Raw genomic sequence first — 25329 nt, 5'->3', positions numbered from 1 at the left:
CATTTATTTGAAGTTCTAAAATAGGCAAATTAATCTATGGTGAGAAAAAACCCAGAAGAAAAGATTATTTCTGTGTGTCTGGAGGAATATGAAGTAACTTTCTGGGGTAATTATAGTGTTCTATATAGAAGACATACCAAATGTACTCGATAGGGGTTTGGGTTACACAGGTGTGTGTATTTGCCAAAGGTCATCAAATGTCATACTTAGATTCTGAATTTCATTTTATGTAAATTTTACCTAAAAAACAGGATCAGTAAATGAATATCTAAGTGTAGTTAATGATATGTGTGTTGAAATGTTGAGGAGTGAAGCATACAGATGTTTACAACTTACAAAGAAATGCACTAACAAAAGTTCAATATCCAGAACATATAAAGAACTCCTGCAAACCAATAAAAACTCCCACAAACCTTTAAGAAAAAGACAAGCAATTCTATGGAAAAATGGGCAAAGTTAAAAACATGCACTTCAGAGAATAGGAAACTTGAATTGCAAGAAACATATACAAAAGATGAACAACCTCATAATTACATAGGATAATGCAAATTAAAGCAACAATGGGATACAATTCCAAACATATTAGAACAGTAAGTAATAAGAACTCTGATCAAGGGACTTCCCTGGTGGCGCAGTGGTTAAGAATCCGCCTGCCAATGCAGGGGACATGAGTTCAAGCCCTGGTCTGGGAAGAACCCACATGCCGCGGAGCAACTAAGCCCGTGTGCCACAACTACTGAGCCTGAGCTCTAGAGCCTGTGAGCCACAACTACTGAGCCTGTGAGCCACAACTACTGAAGCACACATGCCTAGAGCCCATGCTCCACAACAAGAGAAGCCACCTCAATGAGAAGCCCACGCACCGCAATGAAGATTAGCCCCCGCTCGCCGCAACTGGAGAAAGCCTGCATGCAGCAACAAAGACCCAATGCAGCCAAAAAAAAAAAAAAAAGTAATTAATTAGAAAACAAGAACTCTGATCAAATTTGGAAATATGAATAAATAAAAATTCTTACTGAATGGCTTTTAAATGAAACCACTATAGAAAGCAATATCTAAAAAATTAGAATATGTGCATAGCCTAGATGTGGAGAAACGCTTGGGTATGTTCATCAGATGGCATATACAAGGATGTATATTAAAGCATCTGTTAATAGGAAAATGGAAAAATATAGAATATTTTTGTGGAATTCTATACAGCAGGTAAATTGAGTGAACTAGATCTACATCAAAGTAATAGATTTGAAAATAAAATGTTGGGGCAGCACAGCAAGTTTCAAAGGTACAGCATATGCTTCTGCTGATGTAAATTCTGAAAACACAGAACAACACTATATATTTTTTATGGATATTTGTATGTATCACATGAGTAAGGTGATTGACAGAAATATACCATCAAACACAGGCAAATGACAGAGGTTTCCTTAATGAAGTAAAAGTTATGAGAACTTATATCTTGAAAATTACTGTACAAAATAAAAGCTCAACTGCATTCTTCCTATTTGAAAGAAGCTACCCTATATCCTAAGTCACCATGAAATTACTCTGTTGCCAATAAAACCAGTGCGTGGGATGAGTACATTGTTAAGTATTTAGGAAGACTCAATGATTCTCATGAGGGCTTTTATAACCCTTTGGCTCCACATGACTTTTTCTGGAAAATCTGGCTATATGTTTACCTAAGTGGTAAAAGTCATGGCAATAACACTGTTTTTTGTTTTTTAATTAATTTATTTATTTATTTATTTTTGGCTGCGTTGGGTCTTCATTGCGGTGCACAGGCTTCTCTTTGCGGTGGCTTCTCTTGTTGCAGAGCACGGGCTCTAGGTGCACAGGCTCAGTTGTTGTGGCTGGCGGGCTTAGTTGCTCCACGGCATGTGGGATCTTCCCGGACCAGGGGTCAAACACGTGTCCCCTGCATTGGCAGGTGTATTCTTAACCACTGAGCCGCCAGGGAATTGAAGGCTACTTTTAGGTGACTGAAAAGTCAACTACCCAGGTTTATCCTCCACATCAGGTACAAAGTACAGGTACCTGAAATCTATTCCATGCACATACATAGGTAGTAAAGTTAGAAAATAATAAAAGTGAAAATTATATACAATTTCAGGGTAGTGTTTAGTATAAGGAGAAAATAATGTCATGAGAATTTACTCTATCATTATATTTTAATTCTCTTTCAAAAGGAGAGCAGAAAAAAAGGAAGATGGAGGTAATGATGCCACAGTCTTTCACTCTCTGAATCTCTACACAAAATGGTCACAGTAACAAAGTATAAAATTTAAAACTCACAAAAAAATATTTACAATAAATCAGGTGACACATCCCAGCATTAAAGAGCACACAGACAAACCACCTGCATCCACAAGACCTGCCTACTGTCAGCACTGATAGGAGAGAAAGGAAAGAGAAACAACTAGGAGTCTGAATGAAAACAGCCATCAGATTTTCAGTGGAATAAGAGGCAGACAATCTGAGAGCTGTATCTCAACTGCCAGGGATTTTACCCACTCCACTAGTGGGTCAATGCAAAAGAATCACTGTAAAATGGAAGGACCTGAAGCAGACTGCCTACAAGAAATCTCAAAACTGACCAGAAATGGCTCCCTTCCAGGACAGGACCTGACACTGAGAAGAAAATGCTGGGAGTGAAATCAAAACTGCAATACAGCCACACTAACCAGGGTGACTCAATTTTACACTGATATGAAGTGGCAGCTCCAGAGACCCCCAAAATGAGCAAGGACAAGTAATCGAAGAGAAGTCACAGATCTTTGTATTCAAAAAGAAATTTATATAAAGCTGTGAGAAGCATTTTTAATACAATTGCAATGCTGGTCATGTAGAACGCATTCATGAACGTCCCCATGAAAACTCACAGTCAAATATGGTAGTCTAGAAGGACAAAGGAGTTCTATAGTGTCCCTTGCCTTGTCTCTTCTCAAAAAGAATTTTGAAAGTTGTTGATAATATAAACCACTTATCTATGTAACATAGTTCTGGGGGTTCTCCATTAACTACTACATCAAATAATTCCTATCATTAGTCAGCCCTCAGGTCTGGACGGGATGGAATTGAAAGAGATTAGCCATATTCAAAGCCACTGGGGGCTTCCCTGGTGGCGCAGTGGTTGAGAGTCCGCCTGCCGATGCAGGGGACACGGGTTCGTGCCCTGGTCCGGGAAGATCCCACATGCCACGGAGCGGCTGGGCCCGTGACCCATGGCCGCTGAACCTGCGCGTCCGGAGCCTGTGCTCCGCAACGGGAGAGGCCACAACAGTGAGAGGCCCACGTACCGCAAAAAAAAAAAGAAAAAAAAAAAGCCATTGGGACCGTATAATGGGAAAGTACACACATTTTAAATTGAAATAATAATTCTCTAAAATCCTCTCTGAAGATAATAGTTTACTTCTATCTATCTTCACCATATTTGCACATGCATTTCTAATGTTTGGGACTCAAGTGATGCTCAAAAAGTAATTTCTCTGAACTTCTAAATAATACTGGTTTATAAATTCTCTTTAAAAGTGTTTGCCTAAGTTATCTATGTAATAATACCACATGCAGTAGAAATTAATACCCATGACTATTTAGGGCCCTTAAAAAATCATAAACACACATAGAGAATACTATTTGCTATAACTATTCTCACATTCTCCTGGAGGAATAGCACCCAGTACTAATACTAAGACTGAAAAGTAAAAATTTGAATTAAATTAGATATGCTTTGATTCCCAAAATATGTTTTCTTATAGCAACAATGAGGGATTAAGTTTTTTTGTTTTGTTTTTTAGGAACAGGAAAAAAAGGCAGGAAGGGAAGGGAAGAGAAGGGATGGGAAAAGTGCTGTGTCTTTCAACTTCAAACACAGATTGAGTAAATAGAAATGAGATTTTTTATTACTAAGTTCACATTTCCCCATAAATAGTCTCCAGTTTTCAGCTTTTAGTATCCAAAGTTTATGCTCATTTTATGAATTTACTTCTCTTGGAAAACATGTGTATTTGATTACATCAGTCATTATATATATATATATATATATATATATATATTTATTTATATATCTTCATCTATCTAGCCATATTGCCCTTTGGTCTGAGTTGAGGTATAAATATTTAAATGTTTGTTTCAGAAAGTGGGCATCAGAAACTAATAGCATGAAGCAGGAGTGCCTGATAGTTCAATTAGGGACACAAAACTACAAAGGCCAAGTGAGCAAACAGCCCTCCATTTACTGTTGGAAGAGTACTCTTTCCAGAACAATAGACTGTGAGTCCCTAAATATCAGGGATGGTACATGGTTTTTTGTTTTTATTTTGTTTTGTTTGGCATCTTCAACGTTTAGTGCAGTTCCTGGCACACAGAGGTACTAAATAAAGTATACTGAATAAAAAAAATAATTAAAAAGTGTAAAACACACATACACTTTCCACAAACAAAAAAAGAGATTTCGGACCTCAAAATCTTGAACGATCTTACCATTTAAAAGGCTAGTGTCATGAATCACTGAAATAATCTAGTATTGCAGAAAGGTGCTAGGGAAAGGAAATAGGTCTTTCCTCACCACCCCATTAGTTTCTTATTCGTTTCCCATTAGTTTCTTATTAGCTCTCATTAGTTTCTTCTGTACTACTATTTTTTCTCTTTCTCTTGTAACTTGGTGGTCTCACAATCTTCTTGCATTATTTTATTTTTAGTATAGCAAAAGAATGTAATAAGATATATTAGTTAAAATCCAAAATTTTTCCAAGTAAAAGGGAAATTTTACAGTTGAGGCCCTATACATGCCAGGTACCTTATAAACATTATTTAATTTAATCTTCACAAGCACAACCTAAAATAGTGATCATTACTTTTTTTTAGATGAGGAAACTAGAAGGCAAATGGTTGATCCAAAGTGAGATAACTGGAAACAATGGAACAATGGAATAACAGTTAACACAAAGCCTTTCGACTTCAAATCTCATGTTCTTTCCATACTTCTGTACCCTTTACAAAATAACTGATCTAAGGCTATACTACTTATATTGTAAGGTATTATTTTAAATAAATTTATCACAGATTTCCTTAAGAGATAAACTCCTTAAATAAATTTACAATATTAAATTCATATAAAATCCATTTAATAAATGACTTTTACAAAACACAGGTTGTTTAAAGTCCACTATAATCAAATCTAATATCAGTGACAGTTCAACAATACATATATAGAAGAAAGTGAATTGCAAGTAAGGAGTCTAGCATCTATTTTAAGCTTTGCCATTGATTTATATGTGACATGTAATCACATTCTCCTAGTGAATCAATCTGTTTTCTAATGTTAGAATATGAAAAAAATGCTGACCACCAAACTGGGATATCTGAAAACTAGCGACTTCCTCAGCTAACTCGATAAGTTTTTATAAAGAAAAAATAGTATAAATATGTAAAACAATCAAAATTGATCTATAAGTAAAGGAAGTTGAGGACAGAGATAGAAAAGCAGCTTCAAGTATTTACTCTGACAGGTACAGAAAATAATTTATATATATATATATATATATTTTTTATTACGAATGACCCTTTTAGTTGATTTTCAATTGTGTGTTGTGCTGTCATAGTAATTTACTAGAAAACTGCTAGACTGATAATTTAACAGAGACTAAAGTAATTCAGATTTTTTTCTAAAAGCCTAACTTCAAAAAGTTTTTAAACTCTGGGAGAGTAAAATGGGTCACGTGTGGAGATTTTGTTTTATTCATGGTAGCTTTAGCAACGAAAAATGTCATCTAAGTTCAATCTAAAACAATATCATTACATGTATTATCAAAATCTGTTCCACTCAGTCACCATTCAATATTATTACAAAGCTACTATGAGCTACCACTGGGCTAGAGGTGGAGCTATAGAGGAGAATAAAAAGCTCCTGCCCTTGTGGAGCTTACATTGCAATGGGAGATAATTAACTAATTAGCTAAAGAAAGTTGTATCAAAATAAATTCTGAGATAAAAATATATAAGGGAAATTTGAAAAAAATCAGTGTACATATGGGGAGCATTTAGTGGATAAATCCACTTTAGGAACAAATTAAGAATATCCCACTTTAGTAATGTCTGCATTGCCTATAGCCCCAAGTTTTTGTTTTTATTTTTTTAAATTAAAAGCAGTAAAAACAATTATTAAGTTTATCCAACAAAGCCATTTTCATACTTTCTTGTCTCTATGAATTAAAGAGTAGCCATTTTAAAACAATGTTTTATAATAGTCATCATTATTTTTAAACAGTGAAAGAATTTTTAGTTTGAACCAAAATAGTTAGGGTCATTATGCCATTTGTAACAAACTTTGGTGAGTTGTCTTCTTTGCATCCATCTCCCCTTTCTTCTACCAACAGAACTTTGAATAACACCAGAGAATACACCTAATTCAGCTCCCTGCTCCAATGGACAGTTTTCCATTGTTTAAGATAATCATATCTCCATTTTCTTAGCCACAGTGATTGGTACAAGAATGGGCATGTTAAGTCATTCAGAATCAAATGGATTTGGAGAGACATTTCCTGTGGATTAAAAATTCTCCTCCTACTGCCGGGGTCCCGGGATCCAGGGGCGGCTTCCCTGGGAGAACGCACGGCGCGCCTCGGGCCGGTGCAACGTCACGCCGGCCTCTGCCGCTGCAGGCTCGCCCCGCACTCCGTGCCCCTCCCTCCCCCACCCGGCCTGGGTGAGCCAGAGTCCCCGAAGAGGCTGCTCCTTTAACCCTTTCCTGTCTGAGCGAAGAACAGACGCCCACCGGCGACCTACACGCAGAGGCGGGGCCAAATCCAAAGCTGAGACCCAGGAGCTGTGAGAACAAAGAAGAGAAAGGGAAACCTCCCAGCAGCCTCAGAAGCAGCGGATTAAAGCTCCACAATCAACTTGATGTACCCTGCATCTGTGGAATACATGAATAGACAACAAATCATCCCAAATTGAGGAGCCAGGAGTCAGTGCTGTGCCTCTGAGGTGGGAGAGCCAACTTCAGGACACTGGTCCACAAGAGACCTCCCAGATCCACATAATATCAAACAGCAAAAATCTTCCAGAGATCTCCATCTCAACACCAGCACCCAGCTTCACTCAACGACCAGCAAGCTACAGTGCTGGACACCCTATGCCAAACAACTAGCAAGACAGGAACACAACGCCACCCATTAGCAGAGAGGTGGCCTAAAATCATAAAAAGTCCGCAGACACCCCAAAACACACCACCAGACGTGGACCTGCCCACCAGAAAGACAAGATCCAGCCTCATCCACCAGAACACAGGCACTAGTCCCCTCCACCAGGAAGCCTACACAACCCACTAAACCAACCTTAGCCACTGGGGACAGACACCAAAAACAACGGGAACTACGAACCTGCAGCCTGCAAAAAGGAGACCCCAAACACAGTAACATAAGCAAAATGAGAAGACAGAAAAACACACAGCAGGAGAAGGAGCAAGATAAAAACCCACCAGACCTAACAAATGAAGAGGTAATAGGCAGTCTACCTGAAAAAGAATTCAGAATAATGATGGTAAAGATGATCCAAGATTCTATTTCCAAGATCCAAAATCTTGGAAATAGAATAGACAAAATGCAAGAAACAGTTAAAAATTCTCCTCCTCCTTTATCAGGAGTACCAGAATGGCTGTATTCTTTTCTGGTGGTCTAAATGTATAATTTACAAAATAGTCCCTACTTTGTAACTATTCATCTCTTTTCTCTCCCACTTTCTTTTTATCTCACTCTCTTCAGACCTCACAACGTCTGTAGATGGGGCATCCCACATCAGTATAAAAACATACTATTTAACTGCAAGACCTGTTTTTTTTTTTTTTTTGTAACAGCTCACGAAATAAGTGTGTTTAGTATGTTATCAAATATCTTGGGAATTTTATAAAAGACAATGCTCAAAATTCAGTGCAGATTCTCCTTTGATAACATGTGTCTCCATAGCTTTCCATTCTAATTGGGGCTTTAGTAATGTTAAAACTTAAAGCATCTCTTTTATGTACTGGTACATGAAAACTTGGGAATAAAGGTGAATATAATGTTGTTATACTAGAAAAAAGTTTTAAGAGCCATACTCGTTATATAACATATACTTGCAACAAAAAGTTTGTGGATCATCCATCATAGTCATTTCCATTTATCTTATAATTTTTATGTAAAACCAATTACCAAGTAACAGCATCACTGACTTGGAATGTTTTTAAAGTTTAGGGGGAAAACTATTACATATCCCTCCACTTTAACACTAAACCATTGCTAATATTTGTAGATCACCTTCTCATATTTGTTTGTGCACATATTTTATGTGGTTATGTTCAAACTTCATTTCAATGCTTTGCTCTGTTCTTTCCATTTAACATTTTAATATTGTAATTTTTCATGCTCATACATAGTCTAAATAATCATTATTTTCATGGCTTCATAAAGTTTCATTAAGTGAATGACAAAATGTATTCAACCACATTTCCTACTGTTACCTTTTAGAGGAAATACATATTTATCTGGTCATCAGTTCTCTGCAGAACTTAATTTCAGATATTTAAAAAAAATGTTTGGATGGAGACATTTTTCTTTGGCAGAGCACTTACCTTTGGCATCTATTGAAGAATGCAAAGCAATCAAACTCTAAGGTCAATTTATATCAGGTCAGATATTCTGTATCAACTCAGGAAGCCTCATGCATCTATTTCAATTTGGAATGTCAATTTCTCAGTCAAAGGCTCAGGGATCTCTCTTTGCCTCCCCTCTTTAAACTGACTATAAGAAAATGGTAGATTACCCATCTTAGTGTCCAGCTGCTTCATATATACTTGGCCTAAGCACACAGATATATCCTTCGTCTGGCAGTGGCTTTAATTTTTTAAATATTACAAAACTCATTCAGGTCCTTGAATCTACCAAATTAAACTTTGGAATTTCTCAACTTTTATTTCACTTCTCCAAAACACTTATAATAAAGCTCAACTCACAGACATTTTCCAATTTATTTTTCACAAAGTCAAGTTTCCCTTTCCTAGCAATTCCTCTATGTGAAATTGCTTACTTTTGGGAGGTATGGCCTCAGAGGAAAAAAAAAATCCACAGACCTATTTAGTAGTAAAGACCCCTTATAATCTTTAAAACTTCAAAACATTGATAGAATAAAATTATTATAGCTAACATTTATTGAGGACTCACTATTAACCAAGCACAGTGTAAAGTGCTTTATATATTTTTAAATTTGATCACCATAAAAACATTATGAGACAGGTAAAATTATTAGCTTCATTTTTTAGAGGAGGACATGGAGTTTTTAAGGTTTATGAAAAACTTACTCAAGATCTCATTATGTGTAAATCTTAATATTGAGATATGATTGATGTTTAATTCTATTTAACTTAGATATCAAAGGTAACTCAAGAATTAAACATCATTCAGAAAAAATGAGAGCTTTTTAATTATATGAAAGTAGACTATACAATGTATTTCCCAAATACACTTCTGTGAAGTATGGTATACCTCCTTGTCATTACCCACATGCCCATGTGTGATAGGAAAACCTATAATGGCATAATTTCTAGATGAGGCTTCAGAATTTTCCTCCATAGAGTAGTCTAGGCAGCCATCACCACCGATCATCTGGAGCAGGCTAAAGAGAAAAATTCTATTGTTATCCTAGGAGACTGATACAGGCCCACTGGCTGAATCCTTCCAGAAAGGCAGCTGTGGTCTATGTACTAAATAACGATAGTGGGATAACAGTATCATCTGCTTCATAGAACTGTTGAGAGCATTAAACGGGCCAAATATAATAAATTCTCCTCCAAGCTTTTTTCAAAGTAACAGTTAAGAAAGTTGTCAAGAACACTATTTCTTTTCTCATCATCTCAAACTGTGCTGAAATAGTTAATAGTGTCCTAAAATTAAGACGATACTGAGATTTGCAAAAAAAAATTGTCTTAGAACAATTGCTTTAAAATGTAGCCACAGCTTTAAGACAAGTTGATAATAAACAATAATATATCATCTGATTTTTTGATATTCCTGTCAAAACAAGCATAAGGCTTATTCTATCAAAAAATTTTAAAAATCGGCGTTGGCTGGAACATTTCTGTCCTATGGCACAGCTTTGATTCTGAAAACAAAATTTTACTATTCTATAGGGAATTCCAGAGCAAAACCAAGGAAACTGGATTAGAAATCAATAACTGTAGACTTAGTTTTAGATAAGACACTAGCTTCTAGGATTAGACCAACTAGCGAGCTCCAAAGCAGGAGGCATACTTCTCCAGAAGTGTACAACACAATCATGTGAGCATAGGAAGAAAATATTAGAAAAAATTTTATGTAAAATATAGTTAAAAAGAAAAGACATATTTTACTGGCACTTAATGAATTGATGGTAGTGAATGTATGAAATATACATGCATTGTAAGTTTGAATTAAAGACATTTTTGATAGAGATGTGCAGTCAAAAATTTAGAGGTCACCAAACAAGATGACTGGAGAACTTTTCCTACTTTGAGGTTTTATAACTAATTCTAAGGTAGTCATGTAACTTCTCTGATGGAAAGAACTGAGAGGCATTAATAGAGAAAAGCTCCTGAAATGCCCTTACAAGTAGTAGGTAAGAGAATGATTAGAGTGGCCAACAGAAGGCAATAAGGATTGGCGAATAACTGGAGAGCACTCACCTCCCTTAAACGGAACTGTTTATTCCTCAGCTCCAGCTGATTGCTGCATGCAAGTATGTTCAGAGTATTCAAGAGTATTCAGAAATTTTAAATTTATGTGCATTTTCATGAGTTTTAAAAGACTCTTTAGGGAAAAAAGACAAGACAGAACAAAACACTATGGTTATGACCTCATGATCACAGCCTTTTAGTATCTGGCATACTGGTTAGGAGCATGAACCGGAGATTGAGGCAGTGACAACTAAATGCTCAGATAACAGCTCTATCACTAACAGTTTGTTTGATTTGGCTCAATTCCTAATCTGCCTAATCTTGCTTCCTGATCTGTAAAATGAGAGTAACAATAGAACCTGCCTCATTAGGTTGTGAGGCTTAAATTTAAAAAATGCATGCAAGGTATTTTAGCACTGTACCTAGTAAATAGCAAGTACTCAGCAAATCTCAGTTATAATAATAACTAAGTTTTTATTATGTACCAAGCACCTTAAATTATCTTCAATTAAATTCTTTCACAAACCTATGAGGACAATATAATCTGTGTCACAGAACAGAAAACTGAGGCTCAGAGAAGAATAAAGTGTGCCCAAAGTCACTATCTTCCCCAAGGTCAGAGTTTCAAGCTCTTTTTATCAAGCTATTCTTATCACACACAGATTCTCATTGGTAGAATCGCATCTTCTGTGCTAGAGAAACAATTGAGTAGTTTCAGACTGTTATTTCTTAGTTCTACTTAGAAAATAAAACCAAGGTGAGGTGAGGTGAGGTGTTTTGCTATGGTGGCTTATGATCTGAAAACCTCACATAATAACAAAGAATGTTTCTGTGGTCAAAATTTCATGTGTTACACTGAACCTAAAACCTAATTAACTCATGAAAGAAAATTAAAATAAGGATTCCTCAAAGAAGTAAACAGGCCATGAGGACCATGAGACATAATTATCAGTATTGCCAAATTAATTAAGTACTCCACCATTCTCCTCTACTACAAGTGATCTGACTTTTCATCGAAGTATGCTGTAATTTCTTTTTAGCCTCACTTCAGATTAATATCATAAAGAGAAAAACATAAATTTGTATTAGAATGAGGACTGCTATCAAGTATTTATGTAACAGACATATAACTTCAAATTTATTAAGAAAGAATAAATGTATTTCAAGGCTTACCAGTTCTTCATCATGTTAGAAGCAATTCCTTACAAAGTTTTAATTTCAGTCTCCATGCAAAGAAATGAAGATTAAAACAAGGCTATCCACTCAATGGAATTCAATCCCCAAACTCCCAGCATTCAATTTTGCATACTTCAGGCTAGGAGTTTGCAAACTATGGCCCGTGAGTCAAATCTTGTCTTCTCTCTGTTTTTGTACATAAAACTTTATGGGAACATAATCATGCTCATTCATTTATGTGTTACTATGGTTGCTTCTGCATTAACAGGCGGAACTGAGTAGCTGTGACTGAGACTGTACAGCCAACAAAGCCAAAAATATTTACCACCTGGTCCTTTACAGAAAGAGGGTTGACTCAGCAGGTCCGTGCTTTTCAAACCCTGTGGCTTTCAAAGAAATGTCTGGCCCTTGACTGGCTCCTGGGAAGTAACATCTACACCCTTGGAATATCCTGCCTGCTAAAAGTATCTTTGTCTATCTGGGGTCTTGGGCCATACCAGGTAGATAATGCTAACAATATGATTTATGATATGGTCCTTAGGTCTCAAATTATCAGTTTGCAACCTCTACAGCACCTGGAGACCAACCACAATAAAAATTCTGAATATCAAGGCTTGGGCGAGCTTCACTGGTTATCAAGACTTCACACATATTGTCAGACATTGCTGTTGAAGAAATTAAGCACTATCCATACAATTCCACTAACAGAGAGAAAATTGGAATCTTGAACCTGGTTTCTCCTGGACTCTGCTCTGCCCCATGCACAGTTTACTTCTGCCAATATTAATATGTATTATTTCACTGTAATAAACTATAACTGTGAGTATAATAGCTTTTCTGAGTTCTGTTAGTAGTTCAAGTGAATCATTAAATCAGAGGGTGGTCTTCAGGACCTCTCAACTTATTGTCTCTTTAGAGAAAAAGTTTGTCAACCCCAAATGTCAAAAGGACAAAAATCATTATACTTAAGCTAATATATACAAAGTTTTTCAGAGTTCACATTTTTTTCTAACTTATTAGCAACTTTCTAACAAAAAAAAATTTTTAGCAAATTTTAATCCCTGAAACAAGACCGTTCAATCAGTAATCAGCATCCAGCTAATCTATTTTCCTTAATCCACCTAAGTTCTCAGTTGTAAGTATTTTCAGCATATAATATTTATTTGGAAAAATCACAAGAAAAAGTAGTAGTATGTGTTCTAAATGCAAATGTGTTCTCTACAGTGGCCAGCAATAGCTGCTAAAATTTAAGTTTATCAAAAAATAGTTAGGATGGGGCCTCCCTGGTGGCGCAGTGGTTGAGAGTCCGCCTGCCGATGCAGGGGATACGGGTTCGTGCCCCGGTCTGGGAGGATCCCATATGCCGCGGAGCGGCTGGGCCCGTGAGCCATGGCTGCTGAGCCTGTGCATCCGGAGCCTGTGCTCCGCAACGGGAGAGGCCACAACAGTGAGAGGCCCGCGTACCACAAAAAAAAAAAAAAAAAAAAAAAAAAAAAAAATAGTTAGGATGAAGCAAACCTGTCCTTGGGGCAGCCTTTATTTTCTAATTTTTAGTTCATAGAAAGATCAAGACAGAAAATACAATCCATGTATTGTATTTTCTTGTCTTCAAGTAATATACAAATAAACTTTCAATGATACATTTATAAAATAAAAAAAACCTCAGACTTAGCTAAGGAGAGACTTTAAAGTATTATTGCAATGAGGGGAGGAAGACAATTGCAATTGGGAGAAAGCTCTGACCAAAGATCTGCAAGGCTCTCAAAAGTTAAGCAGAAAGGGCTTTTCTTTTATAGGGAGGAGTAAATAATCCTAGAAAGAACCAGGGATGGTGTATTAATAAAGATTCCCCAGAGAAACAGAACCAATAGGATATATAAAGATATAGACATAGATATATACAGATATGTGTAAGAGTAAGCTGGAGGACCAAGAAAGCCAGTGGTGTGATTCAGTCTGAATCAGAAGAGCTGAGAATCATGGGGCCTCTGTTATAAGTCCTGCTATGAGTCCAAGAACCAGGAGCACTTACATCCAAGGATGGGAGAAGATGGATGTCTCAGCTCAGAGAGGACGAATTCACTTTTTTGTTCTATTCAGGCCATCAGTGGGTTGGATGGTGTCCACCTGCATTGGTGAAGCCAGTCTCCTTTACTCAGTCTACTGATTCAGATGCCAATCTCTTGTGGAGATATCCTTACAGACACACCCAGAAATAATGTTTTACCAGCTATCTGGCCTCTAGAAATATATAACAGTATCAAATCACACAGGAAGGGTGCCAACAGAGAGGAAAGGTAGCTACTGCTTGAGCATCATCCACTTATCTCAGGTTATGAGCTTAGAACAAGAAATTTCTAAGCTTTCCATCATTTTCCTGTATTACGTTTCTTTATAGTCACAAAGCTTTTCCTGTATTATGTTTCTTTATAGTCACAAAGCAAAGGATGCAGCTGGAGAATTTTAGTAATGCCACTAATGAGGAAGTCTTAGAATATAAGAATAATTATATATCTTATTTCTGTTTAATTTAGTAATTTAGATTAAAAATAAGGATCACTGAGCCAGTACTCTGAGTTGGACACTAGTTTAGGTGGTGGTGGTAGACTATGGAGAAAGACAGATAAAGCCCTGACCTCATGGTGCTTCATTTCCAGTGGGGACGAAAGGAAAACAATAAAGAAGAGGGCCATATTATTATAGATAGATTTTAGTTATTGTAGATAGCTGGATTGTGTCCCTACCCTCAAAAATTCATATGTTGGACTCCTAATACCAAGTACCTCAGAATGTTACTGCTCTCGGAGATAAGGACTTTAAGAAGTAATTAAGTTAAAATGTGGTCTTTAGGGTGGACCCTAATACAGTCTTACTGGTATCCTTATAAAAAGAGGAAATTGGGACATAGATAAACACAGAGGGAAGACTATGTAAAGACAAAGAAGATGGCTATCTACCAGCCACGTAAAGGGTCCTCAGAAGAAATAATCTCAAATTTCTTAGCCTCCAAAATTGAGAAAATAAAATTCTGTTGTTAAATCCCCCAGTCTGTGGTACTTTATTATGGAAGTGCCAGCAAGCAATAGTGATAAGTGTTATGTAGAAATAAAACCACAACTGAATGTGTGATTGATGAAAGGAGTCCGGTGAGGGAGGCAGCACAGTATGGTTAGAGAAGTCAGAGGAGAACTGTGCGAAGAGATGACATTTGATTTGAACAAATCATACTAAAACCCAGGACAGCCACATTTCAGGCAGAAAAGATTGAATTGTAAAAGTCCCAAAGAACACAAATGAGGCCAACAGGGCTGAATGAAGGGAGCGAGAAAAGGAGAGAGTGGTCTGAGATGGTCTTGGAGAGGTCATACTTAAACTTGGTTGCTTGATAATTGGAAGCTATAAAACATGAGGAGAGGGTTTCCCTGGTGGCACAGTGGTTGAGAGTCCGCCTGCCAATGCAGGGGACACGGGTTCGTGCCCCGGTCCGGGAAGATCCCACCTGCCGCGGAGTGGGTGTTCCCATGAGCCATGGCCACTGAGCCTGCGCGTCCGGAGCCTGTGCTCCGCAATGGGAGAGGCCACAACAGTGAGGAAAAAACATGAGGAGAATTTACCAAAGGCTGGAGATCACGGTTCTACATCCTTCTCACTTTTGGAATCCATACAAATAAATCTGCTTCCAGAATCAGGAATGAGGCAAAAATTTAACTGAGAGCTGAGGACCTACACTTTATTTTTATTTATTTATGATATCAAATAACATCAAGGAGTTAATGGTTAAAAGAAGAAGAAAAAGAAAATCATGACATAAAAATGCCTTCTTGTCACCTCAACTCCCACATCAACAGGATTAAACATACTGTGAAAACCCAACCCGATTGCATGTCTAGGAAAACTTTCAGCTTTAAAAAATATTTCTCAGAGCTGGTATATGAAACGGTTTAAGATTATCAGAAGAAATGAAATTTGTAGTGATTTTATATGTAAACTATATCAAGGATGGAAAATTAAGGACAGGTATTCCTCTTCTCCCTCACTTGTCTCTGAAACTCATGATAACTATCACCAGTCACTCCTGACCCTCTAATATTCCAATTCAGTTATCTCAGTGGGGATGCTCTCAAACATTGTAAGGTGGGGAATACTGTTTGAACTATTTAAATTATGCTTTTCTCTTTTGCATCTCTATTCATGGGACAACCCTCAAGTCAGCCTAAGGTTTCTGTCTACCCAAATGGGGATGGAAAGACGGTTAACAGTTTGTCACAGTAAGAATATAAAGAGAAAAAAGGTAATCCATTTCTCTCTGCTGTAAGACAATACATTCGAAAGTCTGGTTTTATTACAGGAAGAGAATGTTCTAAATTCATTTATCTGCCATTTTGTAATTAGGATACAAGCTTAGTGGCCTTGATACTGAAGCTGTTTTAGGGAGATGCTAGCCAAATTAAAAGCAGAAGATAGTAAGGATTCAGTAGTGACAGAACACATGCCTGTCTCAAGGTCAAAATCCCAGAAAGGGGAACATCTGTGATTCTAGAAGTTAATTGTCTTATAGACTACACCCAAGCAAACCTAAAAGCAGCCATATTGAAATAAACTGAATAATGAGGTAAAGACCAAGCCTTCTTTAGTTCCCACGTGGCATGGTGTACAGAAGCCCAGAGGTTCCTACATGCCCTAAGGATCATGGAAGATAGCTGAGTTGAGTCAATGAACCTGCCCCAGGCAGTCTCCTGTAGCAAAACAGAGGGAGATGCCAAGGCAAAAACTAAGAGATGAACGTATCACTCCATTAGGGAGTTGGTGGTGCCATGGGTAACCAAGGTCAGCTGGGAAAAATCTGGGAAATGCCTTGACACAACACAGAAAAACACTAGTTGTCATTAGTCAGGTAGTAAACCAGACTGGCTATATCCAACAGAGATCAGCAAGATTCCAGCAGATGCCATACAAATCTGAGGACCCTTTCCTCATCTTTATCACCAAGAGGACACATGTCATTTCCTCCTCCATGTGACCAAGCGCCAACTTGAAAAGAAATGGGGAAGAGAATAAACTCTAAGATGGAGCATTTACCTAAACGTTTCTTTCATTATTATATTACAGTGAATTGTTATTTTGGAATCAAATCTTTAGTTGCTGACCCCATATACATACTATAGTTGGCCCTCCATGTCTGCAGGTTCCAAGTCCAAGGATTCAACCAACTGCAGATTGAAAATATTCAGAAAAAATAATTCCAGAAAGTTCCAAAAGCAAGACTTGAATTTGCTGCATTCCAGCAACTATTTACATAGCATTTACATTGTATTTAAAACTATTTGCATAGCATTTACATGGCATTAGGTACTAAACATAATCTAGAGATGATTTAAAGTATACAGGAGAATGTGCATAGGTTATATGCAAATACTACCCCATTTTATTTAAGGGACTTGAGCATCCTTGGATTTTTGTATCCAAAGTGGGTTCTGGAGCGAATACCCTGAGGATACCAAGGAATGACCACATTCAGCAAGATACAGAGTTTCATGAGGAAAATCCAACCAGTTAATTAAAAATTTTAAGAGGCTCTATTTTCTTTGCCTCTCTCAGTAGAAGTAAATTTGTGAACTTACTAAACAACAAAATGGAAATATTAAAGTTTGTGGGCTAAGTCTTTTTCTTGGACAATGTTAATGTGAAGGCTAAAAACATTTGTCTCTGTAACCTTTTTTTTTCTATGTATATTTAGCTGATTCATCTCCAAAACCACTTCAGACTGACACAGTCTATCTGTAAAATGTTACTTCAGACAGATTATATCAGGTCTTGCAGCTTGGGAGATATATGTAATTTTTTTTCAGGTGTAGTCCTAATACTCATGGTGTTGATTAAAAGTTTAACTCTCAAAAACCAATCTACTCCCTTCATCTCAAAGTTCACAGTGTTTGTTAAAGACGGAGTGGGAAGGCACAGGATACTTCCAAATCTACCACAAAATTTCTCACATTATCTTTTACTCAGTCAAATTAGACTTATTTATAAAAGTATCTTACAAATAATACTTTTTAAAAAAACATTAAAATATACATAGACTGATTATGGGTTTAAGTGCCTTAAACAACACTTTCCTTGAGATTTTAAATTTATAATGCTGCAGTTCCTCTCTCCTTCTCTCTCAATCCCTCTGTCACTCCTTCTCTTCTTCCTTCTCTCACTGGCACATATATTTTCTTTCTTTTTTTTTTTAACATCTTTATTAGAGTATAATTGCTTTACAATGGTGTGTTTCTGCTTTACAACAAAGTGAATCAGCTATACATATACATTTTTCTAACTGGATTCCCTGTTTTTATCTTGTGGACACCAGAATCCTCCCATGGGTAGACAAGATTCACTTTGACTTCTACTTTTATCTCTGATTTCAAAAGAAGTTCTTCATAATGAGAAAATACAACCAACATGTGCTTTTATGTGGAGTCATGCATTCCTACAATTCTGAAAATAGATGGTATAATTTAATATTATGAAAATGTATGCTCTCTTCAGAAATTGATTGTTTCTCTGAGCAATGCCATTCTTATAAAGCAATTTGTATTAGTATTCCTAGTGGGCTAGTAATAAACCTTACAAAGGACAAAAACAAAAACTACCTAAGAACTTCTTCAAAGTAATGGCATCTTTTGAAGTTATACTGCAAATGCCTGAATGGATAAGAAAACCCAAAATGACAAGTGACAAATATAAAGTGCCTTTGAAAGGTTTGTTTAGTATATTTTCCATTTTAATTTTTTTTTAGAGACAGTGCTATAAATTCACTTATAATTTCATTTATTATTGCACATATGTAACTTGCATTTTTGTCCTTAACTATTAAGGTTATTATTATCAAATTATCTTAAATTAATCATAAAATACCACAATTGTTAGTTTTTTTGACAAATTAAAAAAAAGAAAGAAACTTTACTGGGTGGTTTTCAGGAATGAATTACTTAAACCAATTAGTATGCAATATCTTGATCATTCAGTTTGATGAAGTAGAAAGAACAATAGTTCAAGGTTCTGAGTTCCATTTATTCACATAACCTTGTTATCTTTGTCACTGACCAAGTATCTGGCTAGTGATTTTCTCATCTACAAAATGGGCAAATTGGACTTTACCTCCTAGTCTCTGTCCAAGTCTGTAAACTTGTGGTTGACTATTTCAAACTTTTGCATACTGTGAATAGGTGTCTAAATAAGACTAGAGTTGGTTATAATGCAAGTCAGAAGAAATCAGGCTGTTTTCATTTGGCTTCTAAATTTGAAACTATATTTTAAAAAAATGTTTGATAGTGTAATGGGCTAAATAATGGCCCCAAATATATGTCTGTAACATCCTTGGACCTTGTGGATGTTACCTTGGAGAAAGGGCCTTTGCAGGTATGATTCAGTTAAGGATCTTGAGATGGGGAGTTTATCCTGGATTATGCAGGTAGGCTCTAAATACAACCATACAGAGAGAGGAGACACAGAGGAAAATACACAGAAAAAAGGAAAAGACAATGTAACCACAAAGGCAGAGACTGGAGTGATGTGGCCACAAGCCAAGGAAGATTGAAGAAGCAAAAAAATGGGGTCACTAGAAAATAGAAGAAGCAAGAACTTTTCTCCCTTAGAGCATCAGGCTTCTGGCCTCCAGAATTGTAAGAGAATAAATTGTTGCTGTTTTAAGCCACCTAGTTCCTGGTAATTTGTGACAGGAGCCTCAGGAAGCTAACACAGATAGATTCCCTGAGAATAATTTATTGGACAGCCAGTGATGAAGACTTCTCCCTTGCTTGACCTCCCAGTTCCCTTGGAACAGGGTTCTACTCAAGGAGCTGAAGGGAAGTCCAAGGAGCTGCTATGGCAGAGCTTTTTGGTCCCCACTCATATTTCTTCCCCCAGGCTTATCTCTTTATTTCTGCTCCCTCCTTGTTCCATCTCTGGTTTTGTCAAAAACAGCAGCCGTTTCTTATTATTTTCAGTGGTTTATCATTCAGTAATGTTCAAAGAGGCTAAAGGGAACATTTCATAGCTTTTCAGAGAAAACTTTCAGAAAATCAGTAGTTTAATGTTATATATAATAATTCACACTACACAAATCTTGAAGAATTTCCCAAGTTTCTTAAAGAAAATCTCCAAATGTTACTCCCATAGACCCTTACCTACTGACCTCTTAACTCTCAGATTTGCTTTTATCTTTTATTTCCCACCCCTAAGCCTTAGAATGCACAACTGCAGTATTTTATGTTAAATAACAGGATATAAAACATAATCTAGCCTTCTCATGAATTGGTTCCTTTTATCTGTTTGAATATTGATATTGATTATATTCATTATTTTCCTTTACTAGTGTCCTAAACTCATCAATTAACATGCAGGAAAATACAAAGCAAGCTATTCAGTCAGGTTTTCCCAAGAGAGTTCATATAAAATAGTTCTCTCTAAATAGTCATAAACACAGCAAGCAGAAAGAACCACACAAACAAAAGTATACGGATACGGGTTTCCCTGGTGGCGCAGTGGTTGCGAGTCCGCCTGCCCATGCAAAGGACACGGGTTCGTGCCCCAGCCCGAGAAGATCCCACGTGTCGTGGAGCAGCTGGGCCCGTGAGCCATGGCTGCTGAGCCTGCGCGTCTGGAACCTGTGCTCCGCAACAGGAGAGGCCGCAACAGTGAGAGGCTCGCATACCACAAAAAAAAGTATACGGATGGGAAGGTGCATGGAGAAATCTTTTTCTAAGAAAGGACTCAAGAATCACATTGATTGCTCATTTCTTAGAAGCAGATAGTCTCAAATTGTTACAGTAATAAACCTGTAATTCATCTCTGGATAAGTATTCCCACTTACCCTATCACCAAGTAGTTTTTCTAAGGGTGGTCAATATACTATACATTTTGAAAGGAATCTAAAGTTACTTTATTCCTAGAAAAAAAAAAAATAGTCGTTGGAACACACCAGATATGAGATGCCTTTCAATTAGTTTGTTTATATTTGGGTTGGGTTGGGGAGAACAGGGCAATTTTCACCAATCGAATCTCATTAATCTCTAAGTTATATGAGACAGAAAAGCTACATAGCAGGCTATTTATTTTCTGTTCAGAGAATTCTTTTGTCATTCTCTTGAAGTTTAATGAACAGTTTCTCCAAATCCTCAGAGCAGTTTAAGTGTTTATTTCAGCAAATAATATGTTTGCAGAAGCACACATCATTATAGAAGTCTTTCCTGGGAAACTTCACTTGTGACATTTTGTGGCCTCATATTCCACTGTGCAAAAGAAGGTCATAATAAAGCACGTTTATACTTTGCTCAATGCTGCGGTCTTCTACACTAGTAAAAAGTACTGGAAACTTGCAAAGCATTTACAGTTTTAAATTAACAGATTTTTTAAGTATTAGTTTTATTTCCTGGTAATTTTTAATTGATTTGTTACTTTTTATTGGAAAATATACATATTTCAAAAGTATACATAGTGTACTAGGAGCTTTCACAAATTGCATGCATTCATGCTACCAATGCCCAGATCAAGAAAGAGACCATGACCAGCACCCAGAAGATACCCTCATGCCCTGCTTCCAATCATTACCTCTAAGCTCACCACTATTCTGACCTCTATCACAAGAGATTATTCTGTTGTATTCATACTTTATATAAATAGAATCATATGGTATGTATTTTGGGTCTGATTTCTTTCATTTAACATCATGTTTATGAGATTCTTCCATATTGTTGTGTTCTAGATCATTCATTCTCATTCCATAAATAGTATTCCACTGGGTGAATATGCCATCATTTATTTATCCATTATCCCATTGATGAAGAGTTGAATAGCTTTAGGTTTGAGATGATCACAAATTGTGCTTTGTTGAACATTTTTATATATCTTTTGGTGAAAATAAGTATGCATTTCTGTTGGATGTTTGGCAAGGAGTAGAACTGCTAGGTCATAGTGTATATATGTTCAAATTAGTGAATAACCCCAGTTTTATAAGTTGGTTATAACAATTTTCACTCTCAACTCAAGTATTTGAGTGTTCCAGTTGCTTCACATGCTTATCAACACTTGGTATTTTCTGTCTTTTTTTTTTTTTAAATTTTAGTCATTCTGACAGGTGTGCAGTGGTATGGCATTGTGGTTTAATTGGCATTTCCTTGATAACTGAGTTGGGATACTCTTCATATTTTTGTTGTTCAAGTATTTTGCCAATTTTTCTACTGGGTCATCCTTCTTTATTTCTTTAATTTGCAATAGTTCTTTAAAAATTATGGCTATATATACACTACCAAATGTATGGCTATATATACACTACCAAACGTAAGGTAGATAGCACAGGGAGATCAGATCGGTGCTTTGTGACCGCCTGGAGGGGTGGGATAGGGAGGGTGGGAGGGAGGGAGACGCAAGAGGGAAGGGATATGGGAACAGATGTACATGTATAACTGATTTACATTGTTATAAAGCAGAAACTAACACACCATTGTGAAGCAATTATACTCCAATAAAGTTGTAAAAAAAAAATTCCAGGTTAAAAAAAAATTATGGCTATAAGTACTTTATAGATAAATGTATTAAAATATCTTTTCCCACTCTGAGTGTTGCCTTTTCAATCCCTTAATACTGTCTTTTGATAAACAGAAGTTTTTTAATTTTACTATAGATCAATTTATAAATTATTCTATCATGGGTACTTTTTTGTGTCCAGTTTAAGAAATTCTTGCCTAGAAAGGGTCATGAAAATATTTGCCTGTGTACTTACAAAAAAACAAAAAATCTTCAGTGGTTTTCCCTCTGCATTTAGATTGCAAGCCATCTGAAACTGATTTTTGTGTGTGGTATGACATAGGAATAAAGATATTTTTTTCAACATAAATATGTAATCCATCTAGCACTATTTATTGAAAATCTGTCTTTTTTGCACTATATGTTCAAAACTTTTTTCATGAAAATCAGCCAGGTATTAATCTAGCATCTTTCTTTTCAACTTGTCTATAATTACAACTTTAAATCTTAATTTGGAAAAATATAAACCCACTGATACACAAATAATCATTTATTAAATATCAAGTTTCAGAATTGGAAACGGGATTTTAAAACGATTGGGAAGAAGTCATTGTTCTCTTTCTAGCTACTTGATATTTTTAATTTAAATTATGTCATTGCTTTCAATCTTCCTTTATCTATTCCAAACTCCATTTCTTTCTTATTTCCCAATGTATTGATATAGCCTGTGTTTCAAAATGATCTTTAGCAACTTTTGCCTTAGTCCTGTCAGTGGAAATTTAGCTAACATTTATTGAACATCTATTATGTCCTAGGTAGTGTGGTAGTTTTCTGTTAACATACTATTTCTTATATGTAGATTCAACCAGTCCCCAAAGAAATATTAATAATTTCTTAGTTTTACAGCTATAATACTTATTAATATTTTTAAAGAGATCAGGGACTTCTCTGAGAATCTGATAAAAGCTTTAGTTTTCCTCTCCTGAAAATATGCACATACACAATATTATATATAAAATTTCAGGGGTTCCTATGCCACTAGAGGCCACAGATTGAGAACATTTCCACTGGAGAAACTCATAAAGAAATTACTATTCTATATTATGAGAATGATTCTCCATGAGCATCTTTGTTGGTTAAATATCACAATGGGTACAACATGTGGCTTTATTGAGGATAATTTTATGGTTGCTCTCAGGGCTGAAAAATGATTCCAATATAAAAACATATTAAACTAGATATAACAGGTATCTATTTTTAATTCTAGATCAATTTAGGTCACTTCACTTGGCACTAATACGTTTATAAAAATCCCCTGTCAAAAAGAATTCTCATTAGGAATAGACATTTCCTCCTTTATAACCAAACACTTAGTGGTTGCTCCCCCAACCTATTCCCAAGCCACTAGCTAATAGAAAGACAAGAATGGCTTATTACCAGCTTTCTTCAAATAAATAGAAACAAAACAATTGTTTTTGTATAGTTATAAAAGAGCACAGCTGTTGATCCTTTAAAGAATCAAAATGTACTCAATCGATTTGTGTTACAAACTATACCAATTTGTTATGACATGCAGAAGTTCCACATGCAGAGCTTTGCAGTATCACATTTGAGCACAGACACACACAGAGCCTCCCACATCTGAACACTAGGCCGGAACACAGAGCCTGCGTGTGGTGTCACAGATCCAGCTGTGTGCTGCAGTGAACTGCAACTTCAGCCCCTCATCTTCAAACATCCTCTCACTTAAAAACCTGCTGTTTTTATTTCTTCCTACTGCTTCACAGATGTGAGAGCTGTCACCCCTGAGTTCTACCTAGTACAAACATTCCTTGCTTCCTCAAAAGAAAATCAAGCTCTAGGAAATAACACCCTGCTTAGATGTGACACATCTAAGAACCAGCTCAGTGGACTGATCTCCTTGAGCTGATAGTTTCTTCAGCATGCTCAAGTTGCCTTCAAGAGTCAAGATTAAAAAAATGTCAAAATGTATTTTTCAGTCTAAAAATATTACACCTCATAGTTCCTAAAATAACCTAGTTTCATGAAACATCTTCATAATTCTTATACTCTGTTGAATAAGGGGATCCCTATTTCCTGGGTGACCTTGTCAACACATAAGAGAATCCTAGGTCTACTGGACAGGAAGATGTTGAGCCGACTTTAGGCACTAGCTGTTTGCTAGTAAGACTAGTATCTACTTTTGATTTCAGAGGGCACAACACGAAAAGGAAAGAAATTAAAATTCATAAAATTATATTAAACACACTGGGGAAATACAGATTCTCTTTTTACCTAAGTAGGTTTCCCATGGTTCATTATTCTCTTCACTTTCTCATTCACCCTCAACACCTCCATCCCTCTTTTATATTTCAAACTCACGTGGAAAAACTCCAATTAAGATTAAAGCCAACCCTCTGATGACTTTGAACTTGCTCTTATGGATAGAACAAAGCCACCTAACCATTCTGACTTTAAATTAATGACCATGAAGCTTGAGTAGACTTTTAAAACTGCCCTGCCATCCCCCCATCTTTCTCAGCCAGTCCATACTGCCTCTCTCTGAGTGGACCATTTACTACCTTCTCCTATCCATTTTATCTCCCCAAACCTCCTCCCTGTCAGCAGATAACATTTTAAATATTTCAATGAGAAAATATAAACAATTGAAAGAATTTCTGTACCTTTTCATACACAGTCCTCACTTCTGTCACAATGATTGAAAGATAAACCTCCTATTTCAGCAATAGGTCCAATCCTTGCTTGCCGATTCAAGGACATCAGTTCTGTAATTCATTACTTTCTCCTGCAACATCAACTCTTCCTCTTGATAGGATTATTTCCATCAATACATTATACAAACATATTGTAACACTGTTTATCTGACAAAATAAGTAAGCATTCTTGACTCTTTATACCCTATCAGTGACTCCTTCACTTCTCTTCATTCCAAAGAGCAA

Source organism: Hyperoodon ampullatus (genome assembly GCF_949752795.1).
Source record: "Hyperoodon ampullatus genome assembly, chromosome: 4".
Lineage (NCBI taxonomy): Eukaryota > Metazoa > Chordata > Mammalia > Artiodactyla > Ziphiidae > Hyperoodon > Hyperoodon ampullatus.
Note: the sequence above shows the minus strand (reverse complement) of the source record.